A 27,918-nucleotide genomic window follows, 5' to 3' on the forward strand; every position below is an offset into this window, starting at 1 on the left:
CAAAGAAATGACAACAGTGGTTTACTGACGGCTGTTGTTTATGAAATAAATAATTTTTGTAAAGGGAAAAAGTTTAATTGAACGTAAAGAAAAGACATAAAATGATTTAAATAATGCTTGATGATTAAAACAAAAGTCGGATTAATCACATTTTACTTAAGGGTAGCTTCGCTCTTAGAAGGTAAAGCAAAAGAAAGCGATTTAAGGATGTCATCACTTGACGGCTAAATTCGAAACTGTGTAGAAATGAGAAAGTTAAAATTCATGAAGGAAAGAAACCATGACGCTTATAAAATAGAAATGAATGAAATAAAGGAGCAAGTTTACGCTATGATAAAGAATTGATTTCAAATTTTGGATGGAAAAATAAAGACGAGAAAATCCAGAGAATAAAGCATGATAACCGAAACAAAATCATAGAGAGAAAGCATAAAATTAAATTTATGTGTAAAAATACGAAGTAAAAGACTTCATCAGAGAAAATTATAAAGAGAAAGATAAGTCAGTTAAATGATCGCAAGAGATGAAAAGAAAAATGATGTGAAGAGTATCACAGAAGAAGCCGAGAAGGATACGGAACTACGTCGCATTGGATATCAAGAAAAGCATTTTCTCATGGAAGGCAACGTAATAGGGGATAGAAGAATGTACGAGAATGGGATTGCCAAACGATAGAGACACTACTTTGAAGATATTTTAAACGTAAAAACCAATATAATTGATATGCTAAGGAATACAACATAATAGAAGAACCTCCTTTATAGGTATGGATTAAAATATTGCTTTAAAAGCAAACCGATGTCCCTAAAATTAAAAAAAAGTGGAAGGAAATCAGTCTACTCTCATTACTTGTAAAGGTTTATTGTAGGAGTTGGATAACCTGAATTAAAATGAAGTAGAAAAAAACTATTAAGACGTGCTAAATTTAGTTTTACAAGTGATGAAAGTGTAGAGCGTCACATTTTTACTTCGAGGAATATAATTGAAACGATTACAGTGTTTAAAATCTCCCTTATGCTCAACTTTTACCGATTTCGCTAACTTGTTTTTGACAGTATTGGTAGAGAGGTATAATAGATAATTATTATAAACTACGCAACTGCTGATAAACATGAGAGAATAACAAAATAATGAGAGTAAAAGCTGTGCTATTGCACATTAAGCAACACCAGAACGACCTGAGATTAGGAGTGATGTGAAGAGAGGATTACATAATGTCTGAGTTACTTGGATTTTGACAAAAGGTTACAACGTAAAGGAGAGGAAGAAAATGGAATCTCACATCACAGATGGAAGATCTAGATGGTACAGATGTAACAGCATCAAAACGCACTGTGTTGATTCTGACGGAAAGAGTAAAATCGGAAAGTTAAAGTAAACTTAATGAAGAATGACATAGAAGAGGAAGCTGAGTTGATGGGAGAGAGAGAGAGAGAGATTAAGACTTAGTCACAAAGGGGTAACTGGAAGAGGTTGATTACAGCCCTCACGTGTTACTAATGGCAAGAAAAGGTTGGTTAGGTAAGCGATACAGAAGGATGAAAGTTATAGAAAGATCATTAATAAAGATGGCTAAAAATTCATAGAAGAATAAACAACAAGATAAAATGCAGAAGAATGGATAATGCAAATATTAAATAACAGACGAATAAACAATACAGACAGAACAACAATGAAAGAATAAAAACTTATAAATTGATAAATAGTCGAACAATAAAAGTTTATAGAAGATAAACAACGTTGGCTAAAATATGGAACAATAAACAATATAAATTGGAAGAATAAAAATTACAGAACTACACGTTGAATGGTAAAGAGTATGAAACCTCAAGCTATCTTACAAAAGAAGAAAGATGGTTTCCTAAATGACTGATTGGAAATTCTTAATAGAGAAACGCGAGAATTTAATCCTACGACACACCCGGAGTTATAAAAGGATAATCAAAGTTTTTGTTTCTGCAGTTCACCGTTCAAACACGTGATCTTATCATTTACATTTACAAATCCATCACGATTGGTTGGGATTTATTTCCGTTCTAACATCACCATTTTAAAAGAGCGCAGAACATTACTTCATCAAACAGAATACATAAATAGAAGCAACTATTATTTGTGAGTGTGAATGAATGATAATGAAAATATTAAGGGGTGAAAGAGAGAGAGAGAGAGAGAGAGAGAGAGAGAGAGAGAGAGAGAGAGAGAATCTTTCGTCTTAAGAGAACAACACACTCCAAATGCAAAATATTCTCGGTTATTCGAACGAAGCCTAGAAGTCAAACTATTATGAAATCCACATCACGAAAGTGTTGTGGATTTATGTTGTGGAAAGTATAGGGTTAAGATTTGAATTCTGATCCTATTTCGTGAAATTTTGTCTTCACAGTCCTTACAATATGACAGTGTCATGTTTGTACTAGATCCTTCTTGGACAACATAAAATTGTTCGGGATGTCATTATTATTAGGGTTCATTTTTCGGATACTACGATAGGAGTCAAAGAAATCTCTTTAACTCTTCTTGTACGAGAAGAGTTAAAGAGATTCATTGTAATCTTTTAATTGGGCTGCAATTTCAGGAACTACCGAGGATTAATACAGCAATAAGCCTATGACATAACCGATATATGTACTTGCCAACGTAAGCCTGCTCAACTTACTTTATTACTCTATATTTTGCTCATGGTCAATAATCGCAATTCTGAACAATCTCATCTCATTCTATACTCGCAACTTATTTTTCTGAACTAATATTTGTTTAATTTGAGTGAAACCAGAGCACGAAACATTAAATATTCGCTCCAGTTTCTGACCATGAGAAAGAACAATTTATTTATTGGTATGGAGTTTCCTCCCTTTTTCTCTCCCGTCCCTATGGGGCGAGTTGAGCCCCCTCATGGGGGGTTTGGTATTTATGGCTGTAGATCCGTGTGTGTTCACGGGCCAGTTCGTGGGATGAAAAACGCCAGATAAAATGGCGAAAAAACTCTACTGCCCGCTCCCAAGACCGACTAACTCGGCTATGGCTGAGGAAGATCCTCAAATTCCTCACGTCTTCGACGGGAATCGAACCTGGGACACTCCTTCCCCAGTCGTATGGTTGCGAAGCGCACAGCCACTAGGCTAACCGCGCGGACAGAAAGAACAATGAAACAACAATAATAGCGACAATCATATAAGCACTGATACACTCTTACTTGTTGGCAACAATACTCTTAAGGTATTGTTGTCAACTTTACCTTCATCGAATGCCAATGATAATTTCGATCTTTCTTATCTGAATACTTCAAACAAGAAAGATAAGTGCAGCATCTAGATCCGTGTCTAAACAACGTTACACAAGAAAACAAAAATTTAGTCAACAGCAAAAATTATTTTAAACTTAACAAGATGCTGATGGTAAAGAAAAGGAAGATAGCGAAAACTGAAGAATGGAAATAGAAAATATTTAAAAAATGGGAAAGAAATGACAATCGAAGACATTTCCGAACCGTTAGTATTCGGACACTTGTTTTCATTTGTAACGAACTACAATCTCTGACTGTGACGGAGAATACAGACAGCGATCTTAGAGAACTAAATAATGTGTGAGTCTTAGAGTGCTGGCATGAAGAATGGACGAGTTACAATGGAACTGACAATTTAGATGCGCGATCTCGCATCTCTTTTATTAGTTTTTAGTTAGATAAGAAAGCTCACTGTATTTGGGATTCTATCTTTTCATTAATAGTTGAGGGAGTTTTGAATAATTCTTGTAAACTAACTCTGTTCCACAGACCATTCGTTTCTGCTCACTCACTATGAACCAATCAAAGTAAATGCGTTTTATTTCTTTCAAGTGTCATTTAATTTTTTTAAGATATTTGTTGCATAAATAGCAGTTTCTCTTACACTTTCTTTTAACAAAATCATCAACAAACTACCGGGAGTATTACAACAGATACCCTGCATCCCCACTTTAGGGGATGTTTAGGACTAGTTTCTAATTGTGATCTTTAAATTTTCATTTTTATGAGTTTTGCGGTGATAAAACTTGATAAAATTTGATAATATTCTTGTCAGGATTAAGAATTATTGTATTTATTTTAAATATGCACCTGCTCTGTTGAATTTTTTCTTTTGCAGATTTTTTTTTTAAAGTTCGGTTTCACATTATAGGATATATAAAGAACTTGAAATTCTTGATATATATAGAACACAATCACAGACATGTTATAACGAATTTTCAACTAAAAATAAGTTAACTTCGTTTAATGTGGATAAGATAGTGGATTTCCTTCCGGCAACTGGGATTTTTTTTACTTCCGAAAAACAGACAAACTTTCCTTTGATGCATTTTTCTCCACCTTTCTAATCTAACAGCTGTATTTATGTAATCAGCATCAAAAAGTACGCTGTTCCCCTTCTATTATAGTTCCCGTTGTGCCAAAATGAAATTCAGCACAAGAAGGGGCCAAATTTGTTTGTTTTTGGCACTTCATTTTTTCCCGATATTCTTTGAAAATCACAAGAATCTGGAAATCATTCCAGATTCCTCTGTTATCCAACACTTCAATTAACTCTCGATTATTTAGGGTTAAGCCGCGCTTTTTTTTGTGAAGCCATTTTCAATGCTGTTCGTCTTAAGATGCTATAAAAACCACACGAAACAGACCATGTTTCCTTTACTGGTTTGTCAGAATGATGATGCGACACGTTCTAAGGCTTAACTTGCTCAGACAAATTTTACAAGTAGTTGGCATCGAAATACTAATATGTTCTGAACATTCAGAACATATTAAAAAGGACATTCAGGTCTGAACAGACCTGAATGTCCTTTTTACAATTCCTACCATCTTTATATCTTTTCCGTACACTTCACTCACAGAATGTTTTATCTTTTCCTAATGAAATCTTCAATCACAAGTGTTCAGTAATATGATTTTTTATTCACAGATTATTTTAAGAGTCTACCATGCAAGAAAGATTTAAACCTTCAGTACATAGGGCGAGATAAGAATTTTTCTTAATATGTTTTATTATTATTTTTTTTTCCGAAAGCATTATCTCCATCTTCTCCTTTCCAGTTTTCAAGCTACTTCATTTTTCCAGACCTCCGTAAGATACTCCGGTTTAATATGGAGTGTTTTTTTTAAATAAATAATAATTCCCCTGTGTGTTGTTGTTATTGAGGGTCTCAATAGTTTTGCATAATACGATATTATGCACTGATTGTAATTATTATTCAATTTGTATCTCGAATAAGCTTATCCTATTGGGTTATAACATACGATGTCTTTTATTGTATAATTATGAAAAAAAATAAAATATAATGAGATATAATAAATTTGATTTGCATTGTAATTTTAGCATATAATAATCATAATAAATTTAGAACTTTTGCGAAATGGATCCATCTCTTCATCTCCTTTCCTGGCGGATCAGAATTGGAAAACTTTGTTGGCTGTTATCTCTTATCAGACTAAGATTATATTCATAAGAATGAACTTTATTCATTCGTTTCAACAGATGGTTTAATTTAATCCTTGATTTTAGAAACAAATGGTATTTAAGATAAAAACAAAGGTGTCATACGGGCTTTCATCAGAAGTCTCACGTTAATCTCGAGTCATTTCGTAAAGAAGCATTAAGCTTCTTTATATCCAATCTATCCCTTAAGAAGTATGGAGTGGCCGAAGAAATATTTGAAAAAAAAGGCATTCTTTTCATTACACTAATTCTGTCGTATATGACTAGTGAGGCACTCGCTGCAATGCATTATGGGTGCAATTTTACGACTTCATTCGGACGCTAGCCACATTAAGATTTGGTCCGACATACATTTGTATGCATAATTACTTAAATGAGTCGAATTTAAACCAAGTTTAAAAGCATTATTCAAATCCAGTCAATGGGTGTTGACATAATCAGTAAAGTGTCTCTTTTTATCTTTCTCTCTAACTTTCTTGAAGCCACTGTTAAACAGAATGATTGTATGATTGTTGAACCACTTAATGTAGTGTGCTTTCTACCACATGCATTATCTTCAGATATTTCTATAAGGAGTTTTGTACAAGATTTATTTTTAAAGTCAGAAAACTAGGATTTCTCAAAACTGCAGTTTTTCTCCACGCCAGTCATTTCACATCAACGGAAGTTGATGTGAAATGACTTACTGTGAACTTACTTACTTACTGTGAAGGGGTTGATCTAGTGAATGGGAGTTCACTAGATCAACCCCTTCTTATGTGAGAAAACGTATTAACATCATTTCTTTTGATCGCTGATATCTTAAAATAGAAACCAAATGGGCTGAATCCAGAGAATCGAGTTAGCGAGAAACCTCAAAATTCAAAAGTTCACTCCCGTCCAGTATTTCTTTGTATGCCCAACTAAACCACTTCGTAAATGTCGAAACAGTGTATATTGCGATTTTCTATGCAACTCGTTGGACGTAATCATCGAAATATTAGACGATCATTCTAACATTTCAGAAATGAAACATTCTCAGCAAATGGAAGTTACAGGAAATTCTCAACCATGTACTTCCAGGTACGAGGCTTCGTGTAGAGTTAGGATCAATTTCCTCTTCTTTGAATCAACGTTCATAGGTTGGTTCATATTACGGACAATTATCATTCAGAAATAGTCAGACAAGATTAGAAATAAATTGATAATCTTGTCTAGGATACAAAGAATCTTTATAAGGTCTCTTTAGCTAAAGATGAAGATAGTCTGTCTCGTACGGACGTGGAAGGGTTTTTAATCCCAAAAACGGCAAGAACGCACACACACACACACACACACACACACACACACACACACACACACACACACACACACACACACACACACACACACACACACACACACACACACACACACACACACACACACACACACACACACACACACACACACACACACACACACACACACACACAATAAAGTCGCTGCACAATCTTAGATGCTGGGACCGTAATCCAACAAACAAACAAACAATCAATTATTATTCATATTTTTATTTTCATAAAACGTATATTGGAGTCCTTCTAGTCTTCATTTCAAATGAAGTGTGTTAGACCGTCTTATACGGAGAAGTACAGTTCCTCTCTGGGGAAACAGTATAGCAGAAACCTGAAATACGCATGCAGTTAACAACCATTAATATGCTGGCTGTCACTTATAGTCTTAGTTGTTGCTATAGCCTTATTCTTGTAGATAAGCTTATACGTTGGTGATACATAACTGTTAATTTTAAGGAAAGAACAACGTATATGATTATATTAACTAAATAACTTTAATTAATACTTCCAATATTTCGGTAATGTTACATTACCATCTTCAGGGAACATAAAAATTAATGAAATATGCACGCGGGCACTAACACTGAGCAAAAATGGCTGAAGTCAGTCCTAGATTCGTGAAGGGTGCCACCTAGTGGGCAAAATTGGGTATTAATCTTGGCTATTTGGGCTGATGTTCTAAGAATGTAAACCTCCCATATTTGGGGAAGTCTCATGCATTGAAATTTAGTGAGGTTTGGGAAGTTTCTTAAAGCTGAGGCTGATTCTAAGAATAATCTCTAATATTTAAACTTGCTGCGGTGTAGTAAGGAAGCTTTCTTCCAACGTATTTTATGGCGTGTGTTCAAAACATGGTCAGCAAGTCCTGAGTGGCTACGACGGTGGAAACGAATATAATGCTTATGTTCAGATATCCTGATATTAGCAGTCCTGCCTGTTTGGCCATAGTAAGACGGTTTACAACTACAAGGGACCTGGAAAACTCCAGGCAGGTCTAGAGGAAGTGGCTGGTCCTTGGACACCTGCCATAAAATACGTTGGAAGAAAGCTTCCTTATTTCATCGCAGCAAGTTTAAATATGGAGATTTTTCTTAGAATCAGTCTCAGCCTTAAAAAACTCCCCAAACCTCAATAAATTTGGATGCATGAGACTTCCCCAAATATGGGAGGTTTACATTCTTAGAACATCAGCCCAAATAGCCAAGATTAATACCCAATTTTGCCCACTAGGTGGCACCCTTCACGAATCTAGGACTGACTTCAGCCATTTTTGCTCAGTGTTAGTGCCCGCGTGCATATTTCATTAATTTTTATGTTCCCTGAAGATGGTAATGCAACATTACCGAAATATTGGAAATATTAATTAAAGTTATTTAGTTAATATAATCATATACGTTGTTCTTTCCTTAAAATTAACAGTTATATAGCCTTAGTTGCCATAATTCCAACCAATAACAGCTTTCAGTGACTTTAAAAAAAAAAAAAAAAGTCACTGAAATCAATAAAATTATCGGAAGATTCTCATCAACGTACGATACCAAGACATACTCTTTTGGTTCTGTTCAGACATTATTAAGACGTTATTAATAAGTTAAGCTTCCGAATTCTTATAATCCGTCAATGTTATTTTCTTTCTTCTGTACACCAATGACCTTCTATAGTTGATCGTGAATTCATCTGCAGGTTTCCTTTCCTGCTTTCTAACTTGCACCACACAAGATAAACAAAAGTTCTACCAAAGAGTACAGAACGTTCTTCGAATTGCCAGAATTTTTTGACGATTATGACAATATGATAGCTCCCTTCGCACAAAACACTCTTAGTAAACATCACATCTCGTGATGTCGTGATGTGGAACATCACATACACATGAGGAAAAGATTTTTGCAAATCAATGGTATATTAGTACAATGGAAGGGCTAAGATGGGACTTTTTCAAGCCACTTCAAGACTCCAATAAGCAAACGGTGAGACCACCGGTCCATGAAGTTCATCTCCCATCTAAACACAATCACAGACATCTCAAACCACAGCGGGATCAGCAACCAGTTGGTTGAAGAGCGGATACTCTAACCACTCCGCCAAGCAGCTATTCAGAAAAACAGGACGCTGCCAAAACGTCTTCATTAGCGATTGAACCTACTTCTTTAAAAAAAGATTCAGAGCACAGTGCCATACCTTTTTTTTATCAGAAATTAGTAGCAAGCCTTCCACAAGTAGCACTAAAATGTTGCATTAAAGCAGTTATTTTAGTGCCACCAAAAGAGGGTAACGGATTTTTTCCCTCAGTAAAGACAAATTTAGTTTACATTTCTACGTGTCCTCCTATGATTTTTGATACCACAACTAGTGTGTGATCTTCGGTACATTCTTCAGCTAGCTTCGGTAATCCTGTTACTCTTAGTGCTAGCAAAACTCAATCCTACGCTAAGTTTTGCAAGCCACTTTTTTTTCAAAAAAAATGTCAAACTTCAGACAAGACTAGATTTTTTTTTAATTTTGCGACAACTAGAAAACCGTCGATCGCTTTCTTAATATAAACATCTTTTAGGTGTCACGTCCTCCGCATTCAAGACGTTAGGGTTCTCTTTTGCTTGACTTTTTGAATTTGACCTTTGAACAAATTTTATTTCTACAAAGATCACAAATCAATTCATTATAGTGAATGCAATGCTAATCATTTGGGAAGATCCCTTAAACACCGTTGACTCAGTATCGAAAAGAGCAATTAGTTGATTAATAAACCTGCGCTCGCCATTTCACCAAACTCTCTTTCACATCGATGCTCAAATCCTACGTATTCTCTGCAGATATTTCCATGATCACTCTTCATCAAAATTGGCATCGGCAGTTCTCTCACTCCCCTCTAAACTCGTAGAACATTTTTTTTTCTTCATCTTCATTTATTCCTTCTACTATTGTCGTGAGGAACAATCCATTCTTCTTGTGTTTTCAAAAACGATTGGTTTCTGTAGGCCTTCGCATTCAATTTTAACGAGATTTCTTTTTTTTTTTTTTGCCCAATTTTCCTCATTCATGATATTAATGAATTGATATCATTCATGAATTCATGATATCATGTGTGTGTGTGTGTGTGTGTTGAAACATGTTAATTATAAAAGAAAGAAAAGTAAATGGTGATGTTACCTTCGATTACTACTGATAGCTTCACTCTTATTAGGAACAGCTCATATGATATAGTTGATTTATTTAGAAATAAAATTAACAATTGAATACTACTTCTATGAGCGCTAATAAAACCACTAAAATAGCAAATGTATGGTTCCCTCTTGCAATCAGAAGGACGACAACGCTTTTCGGTTCAAAAGACCAGAGTTTTCACCTATCTGTGATGACGCAGACAAAAAGTTTATGACCACACACACACACACACACACACACACACATTATATATATATATATATATATAATGACAGTAATTTCTTTGTTCAAAAATTACAACAGTCTCTTGAGGAGTAGGTCTTTCATTTTTTCTATCAGCCAACGACTTTTTATTTTCTCCCTTGTGTCTTATTACAAATCTGTTCACTTCAAGGAATCCTTTATTGACTTTTCTTTTCTTTTTCTTTTTTTTAATAAAATGGCAAGTAGTACCAAAAGTTACAAGAAACTTTAATGCGATAATAAATACACCCACTATGCCATCTGGGCATGAAAAAAAAATGCCGAAGGGGGTTTTGTAGGGTTAAAAGATAACACAAAACACACACCCCCAAAATAACATGCTACAAACTTCATCACTCTTCAGAACTTTTGATACCCCCCCTTTTTCCTAACCCAGAGGAGGCAGAACAGAGCGTGCAACTGTCATAAATCCCAATGGACTGCAATACACTTAGTACATGATATGTTTTATTAGACTTTTAAAATTTTACGAGCGTCCATAAAACAGAAAATGGTTCAACTTCAAGATAACTCTCTTAGTTCTAACTACAACAGATTTCATTTACTTACGAGAAAAGCGAAACGTTGTAGTGACAAGCCTATACAGCCTGGCTTTATAGTGTCTTCTAACAAACCCACTACCTCCTTGAGTTTAATGAGATCATGCATACATTTAACGGTTTCTTCAGGCATTAAGATGATCCGTTAAATTGCAAATGCTTGGTCAAGGCGAACAGACATTATAAGTCACGACTTTATTTTATGTCTTGTCGAAACTCGGTCAGAATGCCTCAGTGACTAGGGATTGGTACACATCGCCTCTATAAAATATTATCTGCTTCGATTTTATGTATGCAAAGTGGCCGAATTCACGGTGTTTAGTTATTGATGTTAATACATAACTTCTGCTTCGTTTGAACAAAAGCTAAACAGTCTTAAACACAATAGAGCATCCCTATTAGAATAATCTCTCTTAAAATTTATAATGTGAATAGTTGAAAATAAAATAAAAAAAAAAACACGTGAAGATGTAGTAGCTTCTAAAATATTTTATTTGTTTATTCCAAAGTGTAATGCCTAAACTGTAACTTCAAGTATGGTTATCAATTTATTACCACAATATAATAAAGAAAGAAAAAAACCACAAAATAATGCATGACAACACACGTTTGATTAAAGTTTGTTGTTGCTAAAAATAAACATTTGCTAACAATGAAACTAGAAACCATCGGCTGCTAAAACATAAATCACAAACGATGGTTTATTTTTAGCATTATTATGGTTAATTGTTTAAACAACATTGTTTGTTGATTGTTGATTGCTTTAACAAGAAAAAAAAAGGAAATGATACCAAACGCTTTAGTTTTTTACATCGAATCTTAAATTCTTACTAGCCTGATAAACTTACAACACTTTATCAACTATCTATGTTTATTCATTCAGGTGTATTCGTAGGATGACGGCCATAGTTCGCCTCCTTTTTATCTTGCGCATCTAAAGATCAGGATGATACTTTTGTATCTCCAGTACTTTATAGTCATTCATCTAATGATGTCTCTATCGGCCTCTTCCTGTTCTTCCTCATTCCAATTCTCCTGTAACGATCACACAGGTTTGTCTTTCTCTTGGTGCGTGCCCTAGGAATCCTTCCTTTCCCCGATCTAATTCACTGAATTTTTTTTTTTTTTTGCTATTTCAAATATACACACCAGTGATTTATATATATTTGACGACAACAATAAACATTAGCAGTACATTAGCAATGGGTCAACAATAAGCTGTAATAGTATATATTCAGCAAAATGTCAGTAATGTGCAACGAATAATGTAATCATTATTTCTGTGCGTTTTATTTTTAAGCCTATTTTATACCATATAGTGAACTGGAGTGGGTAATTATGATTCAACAAATACATTTGTGTAAACAGCTTATTTTAAATGCCTTCTTAAGTTGTTTATATTTCAAAAACTTCTACTACGATTTATTCCATCTAGTTTCTTATAAATCTTCCTGCCTTTTTCTTAAGTCGCTTTTAAGAAATTTGAACATTCTTACCAAACTCATCTGCACTGAAATCCTCAATAATTGTATTCCGCAACTGGATTTTTACGTATGTCGACTCTGTATAGATAATCCTTATGATGCTGGTAAACGCTAACAAGTTTACCCCCCCCCCCAAATTCTACGATCGAGCAAAATAATATTCTGCTAGAAGCATCTGCAGGTTATCAGTGGTCACCGAAACAAGGATTATATTGTCTGCGAGATATAATCCTTGTCTAAAAATGATTTGTCTCTGTGAATTCTTCTTTGTTCAGGCAATTTTTCTTAAGCTTGTCTCAAAAGAGAAAGCGATCTTCGTAGGCATAGATACTCGTCAATGCACATTTATTATGATAGATCAGTTTGTTCGTTTTCAATACACTTTATCAAGTAGTTAAAATCGGCAAAATTTCGTTTACTAAATCAGACTGTAACTGAAATGGTCATCTAGTAAAAGCATAAACGTAACATGTTTAATTATATATTCCTTATGCTGGCATGTATGTTTATAGCAGATATGTTTGTGCATTCGCAGATATGACAAGCTGTATATGAAGGATTAACTGTTCTGTTATATCCTTAACTAGGTTCCTATAAAAGGCATGGTCACATTTGCCTTGACAGGGCGTTAAGCCTAAGAAAGAGGAGAGATGTTCTGTATTATTATGTCTGTCAATCGCGCACGTGTGTGTGTGTATGTGTGTGTGTGTGGACGATATAGATGATTTTAATTGACGTAAAATAGTTTTCGACTTCTACAAACAATTTATTTTTAAGCAATAAATTCTATAAAATTATCACAATCACATTGTGCCCAAGAGTAGGAACGGCCTCAACTATCAATGCATTAAGAAAGTTCTAGTTAAACTAAAAAATAAAAAAAAAATAGAATAACTACTTGAATTAACAAGCTTAAAATGAGAAGGACACTTTTCCTCATTCGCCATTCGTTCTCAGGTTAATGCTAAATTTATTCATTTTTGACGAGTAAAAATCTTATCCCCACTCTCGCTAATATCAGTGACTTAATTATCAATATTAATTATCAGGTGTCTTTAAATGACTTGAGTAAATTTTATTTGCGAGGAACCTCTGCAGCTGAGTTGGTTGTAAAGACGTGGGTTCAACCCCGTCTATTACGAGCAGGGCTTTTCAACTCATAATTAAGGGAAAATAGGTTTTTTCCCAACCCACAGGATTGACCAACCGGCCAGAAGAACAGTCACAACTTAGACACAAAATATATATTTAGGGATTAGTCCATATTATTATTATTATCTGAAACCTCCAGGGAGTCAAGGACTCATCCTTCGATGAGTCCTTGACTTCTTGATGAGTCCATCTTATTCTAAAATTATGATCTCGAAAGCCAATCTGGGAAGGTTATGGATCTTAAGGTCTTGTTAGTACCCACAGATTATTATTATTAAACTATATTTGCATTTCTTAATAAGATTTGAACCCAGGTCGTCTCTTAGTTTTGATATATTTAAATGGTATATACTTCATTCTGTAGTTTCGTGCAAAGAAAGGTATTCATGTTTTCTAAGCACACGAGATTTACACTGACTGTTGAGTCTCTCTGCCCAAACTAGATAATTGTATATCGGTTCAAACATTTTAGTTTAGACTTTTTTTTTATAGATCGCATAGTTATGATAGAACCATGTCGGTTTCATTTGATTAAAATACCGATTCAAAACTCATACGGGAATTGAACGTCATAAGGTAAGTTCGAGAGATATCTTCTTAAAGATTGAGTTTTGTACTGAGAGTGGAAAATATAGATTTTTATTATATAGAAATTGGACATGCATTTCATATATAGAAAAGAGAGAGAGAGAGAGAGAGGTTTCTCAATTCCATAAAGACAGCTGTCCTTGTTGCTATGGAAACAATTATTTGCCGCTCACTTCAGCCGTACACATTGTCCGAATGATGAATCAATAAATGGAGAAGTTGGGAATATTTTAGCATCCCGTCTGACAGACAGCCTCCCTCCAGTAGAGAAAGGCCACTGTTTCGATCTACATCAGAAAGACAGACACTTAGCTGCAACGATTCTCCAGTCACATGCATTTCCATTTCAAATTACAGAAACAAGTCTCAGCTTCAAAAGAGATAATCTTCTTGGCCCCACACCCACGCATCAGAGATGCACACGGACGTTAAAAATTAAAGAAAGTCTATTTTTGATACAAGTCGCACGGTATAAAAGCGAGCGTACACGATGCATTATTAAATAAGACGCATACCAGAGGGTTGCACATCAACTAGGCAATCTCCCTGTCTCGCTCTGTCTATCCATCTAACTATCTATCCTTATTTCTCGACATATCTCCGTTTACGTATGTGTATATTTTAATGGTTTCCTTTACGTTTCTTCTTCTTATATTTTTACATCACCTGTTCGTCATATCACATGCCCTGTAATTGATTTTAATATTTTTGTTTTATTTGTAATTAAGAGAATATTTTTCACAAAATTATATTTTGTTAAAAATCATAAATGCAGTTTTTAAGATGCTTGTACTATTCTTGGATAAATTCTTCGATGCAATATGGTATCACCTGTTGGGGGAGTGGAGATTACTACAACAATCTGCTTCCTTTGTTACGAATACAAAATAGAATAATTAGAGCCATAGCCATTACTGACTTCGCATATTCAACCGATGACCTGTTTGCCATTCATATTTTACTATTACACAAATGTATCTTTATTGCTGTATAATATATGTAAGAAATAACATTGTACTTTTTTCTGTACAATAATGTGGTCTATAGTTTACATTGTTGGTAGTTCCCAAGGCGAACAAAGAAATTTACTAAAATAAAGAGCCAAAGGCTTCATTTTGGTGATGCAAAATTATATAAATTAAATGGATATTAAATCCAACATCATTTCTGTATTATTCAGGCCATCGGCACTGAATACACAAACTATAAAAGTTTCGTGCGAAAATTGACCAGAGAGCTTGCGCCGCCATATTACGAGTTGCCCTAACCCAGTGTTTCTCAACGTGGGGCGTACGCCCCACAGGGGGTCAATTTGAATATTTTTTTTGGGGGGGGGCAATTAGAAAATGTACATGTACATATTTATATTATACTTTTTCCGAATTTGGCTGACTATTATGCCAGAGGGGGGGGCATCCAAATCTTTGAGACGTTAAAGTGGGGCATGATCCAAAAAAAATTTTCGGTTGTGGATCATGATCCATGATTCACAACCGAACCTAATAGTAAAAGCACGAACGCTAAAAGCGCCCGTATATTGCCTTCTATTGGTCCATTTTGATAGGTTTCACTAGTCTGCCAAATGAATTAAACTCAGGACTAAATAATGTTGAATTTTATTTTAAACGTATATTAAGAGATCATTGTAACTTACATATTATGTCTAATTATGATCATGATATATTATGACTGAATATCAGTAGCGCACTCAGGATTTAATCTTGGAGGGGGGGGGGCAAGTTGAGTACACGATTTGAGAATACGCACTACGCATCGCATACGACCAATGACTGAGAATCTGCAGTGATCGCTAATTCATAATTAGTATAGAAATAGAAGACACAACATAAATAATAAAAAAAAGAATTTTAATTAAGATGTTTTTGAATTTTTTTAGTGTTTTTTCCTTTTTTCTTTGGGGAGAGCCAAGTCACCCTCCCTCCCCCCTCTGGGTGCGCCACTGCTGACTATATACCATGTTTAGATTCCCCGTAATTCAGTCAGTATAGACAAAGCCCTTTGGTTGGAAAGACCTGGGTTCGATTCCCGTCTAGGACACGAACCTTTATCAGGGCTTTTCAGTGGAGGTGAGTTAGTCAGTCTTCTACGGAGGTGGAGGGGGGGGGATTTCCCATGAAACTCGGGTTTTTTTCCTCCCTCAGAAACAGACAAACCGGAGAATACGCCCATGGTTTTCCAAGTATTTTTGGAAGGCCATGCGTTTAAGTGCTTGTTAGAGCAAACACACACACACACACACACACACAACAAGTCGGTCATTCTTTGTGTTATATATCATGCCACAACAGGGCTGATTAGTTTAAATAACGCTAAAGCAGACAAAGATATGGGGTGATTGTATATGTTTTGTCACACTAACTGTGTTCTATGGCCGGTTTGCATGTAACACAGAATTAAAAAAGTTTCCGTGAGGAAAAATCTTATCAACTCTGTATGAAACCTGCTAATTCCTCTTCGTCGTAGAATCTCTCAAGAGGTTCTTTCCTCTCTTACTATGATGAGAATTAAATCCAACTCTCCCATCCAAAGGGCGTAGTTATCCTTACGGAGGAGCCTCAAACATTCGATTAAAAACACATATTCATATTTTTGGACGCTTTCCGCACTTACCAGATCTGTTCCCCTGTGACTTTTAATGTCATGCTGACTTGATTCCATCGCTGAAGAGCTTCCAATCCCATGAGAGGCTTCTGGCAGGAAGTCCTCCTGTTGGATCGTCTGATCCATCATTCTCCAATGTAACATTTTTTCTTGATTATAACCTTGTTTTCCGAGCTGCTTTTCCTCAGAAGCCCCAAACTGCTTTTCTTCGTAGAATTATAGAAATACAGTTTTAGGAAGTATTTTTGTTGGTTAATTCGTTATTTTTAATTAATGGGTTTAACTGACAAATGCTACTTTGAATATACGATATAAGCAAATATATGGTATTCAGATATATAAATACCATATAAGCAAAATAGTTCGTTTGGATTAACTAAGAATTCAAATATAATATCGGTTAATACTTCAGATTTAATTAATTTTTTTATTTAATTACTTAGTTTCTATTTTACGTTTTTAGTTAATTACGATAATATTGTATTTACTTTCAGTAGTTTCTTGCTAGGCGCACATTATTGTTCATTATCATAATTTGCATGATCACAATGGGCACATTTTCGGCATCAGATGAGGGGAGGGGTTGAAATGTCCTAAATGTAGGGTGGACAGGGTTTTTGGAGTTCAACTTAAATAGAAAATCATATGTAATGCGAAGAAGGATTTACTCTTTCTATTTTTACTCTTCTATAAGCATGAAGTCAATTGCCTGATTATTAATATCTCAGAAATAAGAGAAGTCGCTTCTTCTCTTGTTGTAGGTTTTTTTTCTTCCACTCCCCTTTTTAAGATTGTGGTTCAGCAACAGAATCAATTGCCTTCCGATGTAATTGTATGTTCTTTACCTTTAAGCTGGTTGTATAAATTCATCCTCATGTCATTGGAGATTTATTTACAATAAATGGTATAATTTATGCATTCTCGTTTCTCTTAATCTGTTTTTATATTTTTCAGGTGATTTTGTCTTCCTATAATAAGGAATCGAAAGAAATACGCTCATCTACGATATGTCGTTTCCTTAAAAGGCGAGAACAGATTGCTACTATTGAGGATTAATACTCAGAAAGATAGATGCGTTTGCTTCTGGAGAAGACTTATTTTTGCTTTGGAATAAAAAAAAAATGAAATAAAGTACATTAAAATACATATATTTATCCAATTAGTAAAGTGTATTCAATATTAGTAACTGAAAGCCTTTAATAATATAAAATGAAACATGGATGAATGTAATGAGAGCAATTTTAAACGTGAATAAATGCAATAACAGCAAATTAAAATAAATATTTTTATTATAAAACTAGTTTCGATAACAAAAATAATGCATGAAAAATATTAGTTTGAAAAAAGATGAAATAATATCAAATAATACAACAAAAAAATTATTACATAATAAGATGCAGAAACATGAAATAAAATCTCATATTAAAATGATATTTATTCAGTTTGATAATAGCTCTATGCAGCCCACGTAACATTATATTTAAGGACTCTAATGCAGAGTTTGGTCTTAGGAATCAAAACATTTTATCTGTAAATTGGATTATCTGTAAATGGATTAATTAGCATGAATTAACATCAAATGAAGGTTCATTCACAGCTAACGAAAGGAAAACAAATAAAATACAATAGCCAGTAAAATACGAACACTTTATTGTATATGATTACTATAATAACAGCAAATAAAACACGAAATAAAGAAGCATATCAATATCTATGAAATATAAGCATACTCTACTGTATGTTCATATTCCGTTCTTTTGAGTTACAAGAAAATGAAATCGAACTTTGCAACAGTTCACATGATTAAAAGAACTGGAAAAATCATGAACCTGATATTTTCAAGCATTTTCTTCCATATTTGCGTTTCTCCCTATACCCTTTGAGACTGATTTTCATCAATTGAGTGGATTATTGTACAGAATATCATATTAACAATACCGAAGTATACAGTTCATTTCCCTCACGCAAATTTTCGTTTTTATCCAAATGCTGGTCATTGGCGACCATAACAAAGGCGACCGTTGGCTACTAGTATGACTAGCAAAACACGGCTCCTTTGACTATTGTTTCTTTACAGTGGTATGCGTTTGTGTATACTCTGGGAACACCACAAGGTTCTCACGGGTAAACACAAAACACCTGGTTGGTTCGTGAACTGTTGGTAGCATTAGATGTGTCGGTGACTGCATTGTGTGCAGGTGGACGGACGGTCGTTTTGATTTGTAGAACATTATGGCTAACTTGTTCCTGCACTTGGATGTTTTAGCTTGGTCACGCTCGAAAAGCTGATTTTGATACGGATATTTATGTATTTTGTAAGGCTGGCTGTGTGTGTATATGTTTGTGTGTGTGCGTGAGTGCCTACGTGCGCCCTCTTGTAATAGTGTGTATGTGCTTGTCTGTTTTGGTTTGTCGCGACGCTAACAGGTAAATGGACAAGGTCAAGGTCATACCTTGACTGCAATGGGAATAATAAAAAATAATAATAATAAAATTATTAATAATATAAATAATAATAAATAAAAAATTTTAATTTATTATCATCAGAGCAAGCATGAAACGAGTTGTAAGATATAGTTGAGATTTCATATGCTTTTGTTTTGTTTTTAAAAGTCTGTAGAAGCAAATAAAAAGGAGAATTAGTTTGTTACAGGCTTATCAAGTCCGCATACCTACACAATAATTTTTTTTGGGTTCATATAAGTAAAGTACAGCCTCATCATTATGAACACAAAGAAAAGATGCACTAATCCAGTTAAGTATATAACGGATGCTACTAGCTCATTCCGAATAAGATGAAAGGAAGATTTAAAAGTTATATATATCAGTGATCTGTCGGCATAGGACTGGCAACCAGTCCTATGCCGACACGGTTAGTGCATGTGTTATAGTTAGAATGCCTTCCTGTAAGGATGTCAACTTGCTGGATTATTGCATTGCACAGGTGGAATACCTACAATCAGAACAGCGATGGAAGACAATCTAATTCTTTGAGGTGAGGAACCCACAGTCCATTCCATTAATATTTAAAGGAAATATGTATGTTAATTAATTACTGCCATGAGGAAGGGTTAGTAAATGTTTCCTACATTCAGATATCAAACTCTTGTTAGTAGAATAATAACCAAATATGTCTATTTTGGAACAATTTCCTTTTTTTTGGCCTCAAGACATGAATAGTATATGTCTTAATGTACGTAAAAGGTAGGAATTGTAAATGCTAAAATGGTAATCTTGTGATTCTAGAGACACTAACAAGTTAGTGTCTCTAGAAATCATCTTGTTAGCAAGATGATTTCTAATGTGTAAGATCATTTTCCGAAACATATTTTAGTAAATAGAAGTCGAATTTTAAATAGAGGCAAATCAGTAGAATATAATTTAGACAACCTTTAGAGTTAAATGGCATTGCCTCACTAGAAAACTAAAGTGAATATTGGATTGGATTGATGCGGTTTGCTTTTAACTAGCAAGTTGATCCCCACGCGACACCATTCTGTCCTAAATGAGTGGGATTAAAAGATATTAAATCTGTGTACGTGCGTGTGTGTGTTCATTGAAGTCATTTTTGTTGTGTAACTGAAAAAAAAATCTAAAGACGCCATCAAGAAGCCCCCCCCCCCCCACACACACACAGAGTTTGTTATTTTAGCTGCAAAGAAAAATGTCCTAACATTTCTGTATAAGCGCGGAACCTTGTCTAAATATTCAGTTGATAAGTATAGCTCTAAATTGTGCCTGTCTGTGTTTCTAATATAGATATTTCTTTCTCCAAAAACTGAACTTTGCCTGAGCAATTACTTCATTCTTTTATCATTTCCCTCATGATCGCGGCGAAGTAAAGACAGAGTTGATTACTAGCTTAAATGATAAGCTGAATGATCTACAATTAATGATTTTTACTGCAAGTTTTATTGGATCATCGCATGAATAACGGACTAAGATGAGAAGTGCTCAGGGCACTCTATAGATTTAAGTTTCTTAAAAGTGGTGATTTCGTTGCATTAATTATACGATCCCATTAATAGCGTGATGATCACTGGGTTAGTCTGATAGATTCGCTCTTCAATTCTCACTGCACTGAAATCCACATTCTTCATACCATAAAAACACACTGAACGGTTGTTGTTGAAGTGTCGCCATCTTGTTAGTAAGCTAATTAGAATGATCGCGCCTGCGCACAAACCTCTTCGAATACTTAAGTAGCAACTTAGATAACGTTCAAAACAATTTGGATTAAAATCCTGTAGAAACTTTGTATGTTTAGTATACACAAATTAAGCACAGAGTAATAAAATCGGAATAAAAATACCTACGAAAATTCATCACAAAAAACTATTTAGCGCGTGTGGCTTTCTACCAGCAATGTCATGGGATAGATAGCAAAATAAAAACAGAACTTTTTATTCAAAACTATAATATTCTTTAAAATTTCAAATAATTGTGAAGATTGTAAAAACAAGTCCCCCCACCCGTTAACGGAATAATATATGAAATAATTAACAAAAAAAAAGTGAAATCATATTTTTTTTAATATGAATATAAGACATTTGAAAAAAAAAAAAACATTAATTTTACCAGTGACAGTAGGAAAAAACTCAGACATTTTTTTAATCACTCCCGCATATTAGAAGGCCGCAAGACCTATGTCAAGTAAATAAATACATCGTAAGCTTTGAAAATTATTAAAGGAATAAATTTATTATTTTTTTCATCTTTGGATGAGAGGTATTTCATCTATTGTATATTCTGATGACTGTATTAAAAATGAAACTAGGAATGCACCCACCCAGTAATTTTCCCTTGTATTTATTGTACAATAAATGGCAAGTACGATACGCACGCGTTGGGATGGACATCAGAATTAAGAGAAGGAATATCCAACGGGTTCGGTTGGATATCAAGACCTGCTTTTATCAAGGAAGGGCAAGTTAAGGAAATAGGAGCAGACAAAGAAACGGAAACGCTGAATATTAAATAAAGGTTAGAATACCAACACTGGCATATTCTTTGAATATTTCATAAACGTACGAAGGTAGGTAAATGTTGCAGTAATGGTCAAACAAAAATTAAACCGGGAACTGAAAATAGCCTAAAGTATTCCATAGTTTCTCCTCTGCAATATAACGTAAGGCTATTTCTTGAGAAGGATATGTTCTGCTTCCCCCCCCCCCCCTCCCAGTCCACCTCTCCAGCGTCCAACTTCGCAAGGTTCTCAAACGAAGGCTGTTAGTAGTGAACCGCAGGGAGTGACCTATTGATTTTTTCATATCTCTCAAGCATGGTAAACAGACACTGAATGGTCGGTTTTCACGTACTGTATGTTGCCGGCCGCTCAGAATGGTTGGACAGACACAGAATCAAACTCTGTCTCCGTCATCATAAATGGCTTTAACAGAGAAAGACTATGCAACGAGTAGTGCATTCCTTTTATAGTCCAACAGCTTAAACTGAGTCTTAGTATGTGCTGATATTTTCTTAACATCTGCTCCTTTACTTTTTTTTTATTTTTTTAAAAGCATCCTGCATACGTCGAGTGAACTAAAATAACCTCATAAAATCGATAAAGGTACACTGACCATCGTTAAAAAATGTCCGTCCAAACCGACGAGCCGTAACAAAGAAAACTGCAAGTATGATTGCCGAAAATAAAAAAAAGCAAGAAAAACTGCAGTCTAAATTAATCTAAAATAAATAATAATTTAACTCGTTAGTAATTTGCAGAGGCTGTAAAGCGCATTCCATTCATTTGGCCACCGATATATAAATCTGCACTTTGTTAATATAATATTGTGTTTTTTCAATGTTAAAACAAGTTATACATACAAGATATATATCATTTATTGTTATTGATATGTCTTATTGTTTGGTTCTATGCATACAGTGTGTTTCTACTGCGGTAGAATTTTATAAATCCGTTATGAATAAAAAACGATCCCTTGTCAATAGTTGAAAACAATAAATAAAGTTATTAAAGTAATTATTTAATATGACAATATTATTGCTAAATAAATTATTTAATATGTTAATGTTACTGTTAAAATTTAATTGAATATTAAATCTTTTTATTAATTTTTTATAATAATTTTACATATAAAAGATTGTCAACCTTTATTATAAACTGAATATTCTTTAAAATTTCTTTATTTTTGAATATTTATTTATAAAAAATGATTATCACTCTTCTACCATAAATTATTTAAGATCTCAATTAATTAAGTTTGCTACTATAAGTCATTGCTCATTTTAGATTTTTTTTTTTTATGAAAGAAATTGACCCTTGGAGGGTAATGGATGGCAATGCTGTAGCCAATGAAGTTCTAACCGAGGCTCGGCTATTGCTGTTACCCTCCTGCCACGATCAGAGCTTTAATAGCTCAATAACACCTTATCCCTACACTGTCCTCTACAGATAACGGGGAAGATGAAAAGCATTCTTGCTTCGCCCCTTTAAGCCAGTTCTTATAAGGATTGCTCATTTTTAAGGCGAGAACTATAACTATATTGTACATATGAACGGTAAACACATTGAAATATATCAAAATATACCAAAACAATATCGTTACAATAAGAAGAAAATGTTTGTTTTAATTTTGGATGTGGATTGGTTGAGAACTAAATAAACTTTAGTTCTTATTCATTTAGATTTCCCTTGAGTTGAAAGCAAACACATTTTTCATTGTAGAAATAGCTTTAATATTTTATTATTTTAAAAATCTTTTGAAGTATCCTTGTTTTTTCTTTCTGATGCTTGGATCTAAAATTCATTTTGCGATATCTTTCAACAATTGGAAACGGTGCTTTATTGTTGTTTTTTGATAAAAATATATGATAGGATGGAGAAATAACCTTGACTTTCCCAAAATACGTGCTGTAATCTAAAAAATTATTATATTTTATAAAATTTATATATTATAAATATTGTAAAGGTAATTTTAAAAAGACACATGATTTCTTTTTAGGTTTTAATTTAGTATAATAATCAGAAAAGTTTAGAAATTAAGTACACCAATTTTAATTTTAAATTTCTATATACATATGTTCAAAAATTATCTGCATAGAAATGTATGTTCTATATTTAGAAACAATATCTAATAGTTGATACACTTTCTATGAAATTATAAAGATCAATTTCATACAGAAATGTTGATTTTGCTGAATATAACTACACGGTTCAGTCCTTTATTTTCCAATAAATGAGCGAATTTTTGAAGGGTAGTCACCCGAATGGAAACAATACGATCATTGAAACTAGAATTAAAATTAAATATCCCTAGAATATTTAATTTTAATTCCACAATCCTATCACTTTAACAATCTCGTTTGAATAAATACTTTTAATATTCACTTTTCCCTTTTATAATTTTGCGATTTTACTATTCAAGAATTAAGCCAAGGCTCAGCTTACTTCTTTATTCCTTTAATTTTATTATGTCCAAATATCTATTATAATCCGTAAAATGGTTTATAAACTTATAATTTTTTCGTAATGATAGGGAGTTTCATTCAATGTATAATGATCTACTGTCTGTCAACTGCATGTATTTTCTGGCCAGTTTTTCTTCCGAGGAAGGAAAAACTTGGGTTTTTCCAAGGGAAGAATCCTGGCATCTCATTATGAGACTGGTTCATTCATTTTTTTTTTTTAGTCCGAAGCCATTTTAAATACTCCTCATGTCTTAGACAAGTTGCGTACTCAGCTACTATCGAACTGCGCTAGAGAAACTAATGATGGCCCTCTATTTTTTTATTTTTTTTATTTCGAGGAGAGAAGCTGTGTCAAACTGCTCAAGATATCAAACTCAACTTAAGCAGGATGAGCATCTCCAGATAATATTCGAGTAAATAGCTTTTCAGCAATTTTATGGAAAATCCTATATAACCAACTGGCCTAATGAACCAGGCATCATCTACATCAAGTTAATTGATTATGTACTATTACGTATTGAAAGTAGTAAGACGTGTATTAATTATATTTAGTGTTTACTTTTTATATTACTTTCTCAAAGCAATGAAATAAGTTACCACCATAATGACCGTTCTTTTAATTTTTTATTTTTATTTTATCACGGATTAAAATTAATACAATTTCTTGTTAACTACAAAAATATGAATTAAATACTGAAAACTTTCATAAATTTGAGGAAATCAAAAGTTGAATTCGATTATTTTAATATTCTGGTTTTGTATGAAGACAATGCGATGATGCACATTTTATTTATTTATTTGTTTAATTTCAGAATGACGTAGCACCAGATTTCAAACAATGATAGGCCTCAGTGACACATTTTATTCATTTCTAAAGAAGTGAAATAATAATTTTTCATCCTTATCATTGATTATAGTTGTCTAAATATTTGATTCATTCGCTCACTCTGAAATCAAGTAAAGTGGTTCTACGTACAGTTAATAGTAAAATTTATGAGAAAGAAAGATTAGATTGAAATATATAATGGATAAAAGCCAAAAGATTAATTGAAGATGAAAATGATAAAAGAAAGACAGAAAAAAAATAAAAGGATATACTTAATATACTGAAGTGAAAAGAGAATAAGTGAGCGTTGGGTGAAAAAACAAAAAAAAAGTACAAGAGGAAAAAAACTATACATATAGTAAAAATGGAGAAACGAAGAAGAGATTAAGAATCAGAAAAGAAATAAAAGGTTGAGTGATAGCAGAGAAGGAATGGAAAAAAAAACTAGAATAAAACGAGAGAGAGAAAAAGAAATTGGATAGAGAAATACAGAGAAAAAAAAGAAGAAACAAAAAGAAAGAAGAGAGCGAGAGAATAGAAAGAGGAAGCGAGAGAAATGAGAGAGAAACAGAGAAAGAAAGAGGCGAGAGAGAGAGAGAGAGAGAGAGAGAGAGAGAGAGAGAGATAAATGTTTTAGATGTGTCTTAAAGAAGCACAGTACCAGTTTATCTTTTTTCACTTTTAAATTAAAAGAATTCAAATTTATGCCTTGGAAACATTTTTTTCCCATCACACTTTTATATTATCGCAATTAAAGAGAAATTAAATTAGCGCAAAATGTTTGTGTTCAAGTTCCTTTTTGCGATCACTGTTGGTCTTCGTTTCTGTAATTATTTCCTTAAATAACTGAAAATGATAACGTGGCTCTGTAGTATAATTGATTTAATTTATAGGAATATACTGGTTCATCTGCTTATTTATTTCCTGCGCAGTTTAGTTCTATTTCCAATGCATGTTGAAACCCAAACTCACAGAGAGAGAGAGAGAGAGAGAGAGTTTCTGCTTATGATAATATCGTAGGTGTGGCGCCGTTTCTTTGCTACAGAGGCATCTCCAATACGCCTGTCATTTTAGAAAAAACGTAGGTAGCATCTGCTATTCGTAAACTGCATAAACGTAGGTAGAATTCGTGTCACTGCAAGCTGTCCATCACGGCACAATTATAATATTTCTGCATTATAATATTCGCCAGTCCCAAACTGCACCCTATAAATTAAAAAAAAATTAAATCGCCGATCGTAATTAAAAACTTGACCTTTGCGACATATGCAAAATAGCCGAATAAATTTTAATTATTCACACTTTTTTTTGCTGTTGCTACAGAAAAAAAAGGGGTGTGTCGAAAAGGATGGGCGTTATGTGCACGCGCTCCGAAACATCCTTTTTCTTCTCTCCCTCCCCCCACGTGCCAGACATTCTTGCCATTCTCCCCTCTTCTTTCCCCCCCCCCCCCCTTGAACATCGTAAACAGGACGGAGAGATTTCTTACTGCTCCATCTTTTCGACACAATGGCTGTAGCTTCGATACCGTTCGCTCACATCCACCAATAGGAGTTGGTGATGGATGATGACGTCACGCTTCCGTGGCAGCGCTGAGATTTCTTTCTTTACGTCCACGCTAAAGGAAGTGATCAGCAATGCACGACAGAATAGGGGAGGTTAACACTTCCTGATCTAATAGCAGCATGATACGTAGCCAGTCCGGACAAGAGGTTCCGAAGTTGTGGGGGTAATGGATGAGGATGCCTTATGATCTATGGCTACAATAGGACAGTCATAATTTCTTCTGGCTATCTTAGCAAGGAAGGAAGCTTCAAGTCAGCTTTTTCTTAGCTCATCATCCATAAAATCAAAACTTTTGCTCATCTACTCTGAATCATCCTTAACCATCTTAATAATTCCAGTGTAGATTCTTCATAAACATACATTAAACTATCTCGTATTGACCATATTAATGTTTGGCTGCTGAATTGACTTTTTATTATTCATTGAAGATTACACAAAGTTCATTTAAATAAAGTCTACTCCGCAAGAAATCAGAACATATGAGCACTGCCATTCTATGAAAGTGCTACTAAAATGACATACAGGTGTCGCTCTATACTCATTAAATATTTTCTTAATAAATATACATAACTTTATAACTCCACTCAATAAAGTGAAAATCTGTAGCCCATATGAGTACCAATCAAGGATGAAGAGTTAGGGACAATTTGAGAATCTCCTTTAAACCAAATATGCTGTTTCAGGCCTCTAGTTAGCAGGAAGAGATTGATGTGGTTTAGATATCATTTTCGTTACTCCAAGTCTGCAGGTTTTTGAGAGATATAACGTCATCAATGCTATTATTACCTATCAATACAATTGATTAAACGAAAATTATTTTATTTTTCTAAGAAATAATATTTTATATTTTATTTTAATTTAAATAATTTAATTTATACTTAATAAACCTTAAAATATCTTCTTAAAATTTAGTAAAAGAAAATACACCTTTAAAAATTAAATATCATAAGTAGCTTATGACAAAAAATGTGATTATATAAGAACAAGAGGATCTAAACTTACCGAAATACTAAAAATGTTAAATTAAATCAAAAAAAAATTTTAAATAAAATATGATGTCCAGTCTATAAGCGAAGCATGTGAATATATATATATATATATAAATGAAATTTTGAAAAATTGAAAAAAATAGAGACGTGCTCATTCAGTTACGAAGGATTTAGTTTATTGTACAATAATATTATTTATATTTCATAAATAATATAAATTTATTGTGAAATATGATATAACTCTATTGTAAAATAACATTATATATGATAAAAATAAAATAACACGAGCACCGATGGCGATCTGGTTAATTGTAAAATGACATTAGGTATAACTTAAATTACTGCATATATAGTAATAAGCAACAGTATTGAATATATCATATATTAGTACGGAGATGGCTTAAAAAGCCTTTGTATTTACATTGATATTCATGTTACTGACATAAACTTCATTCACAATAGCAGCTATAAAATTTTTTCTGATCCCCCCCCCCCTCAAATGACTACGTGTAATTAG

This window comes from Typopeltis vanoorti, chromosome 9 (genome assembly GCF_054136105.1).
Source record: "Typopeltis vanoorti isolate ZY-2024b chromosome 9, IOZ_Tvanoo_1.0, whole genome shotgun sequence".
NCBI lineage: Eukaryota > Metazoa > Arthropoda > Arachnida > Uropygi > Thelyphonidae > Typopeltis > Typopeltis vanoorti.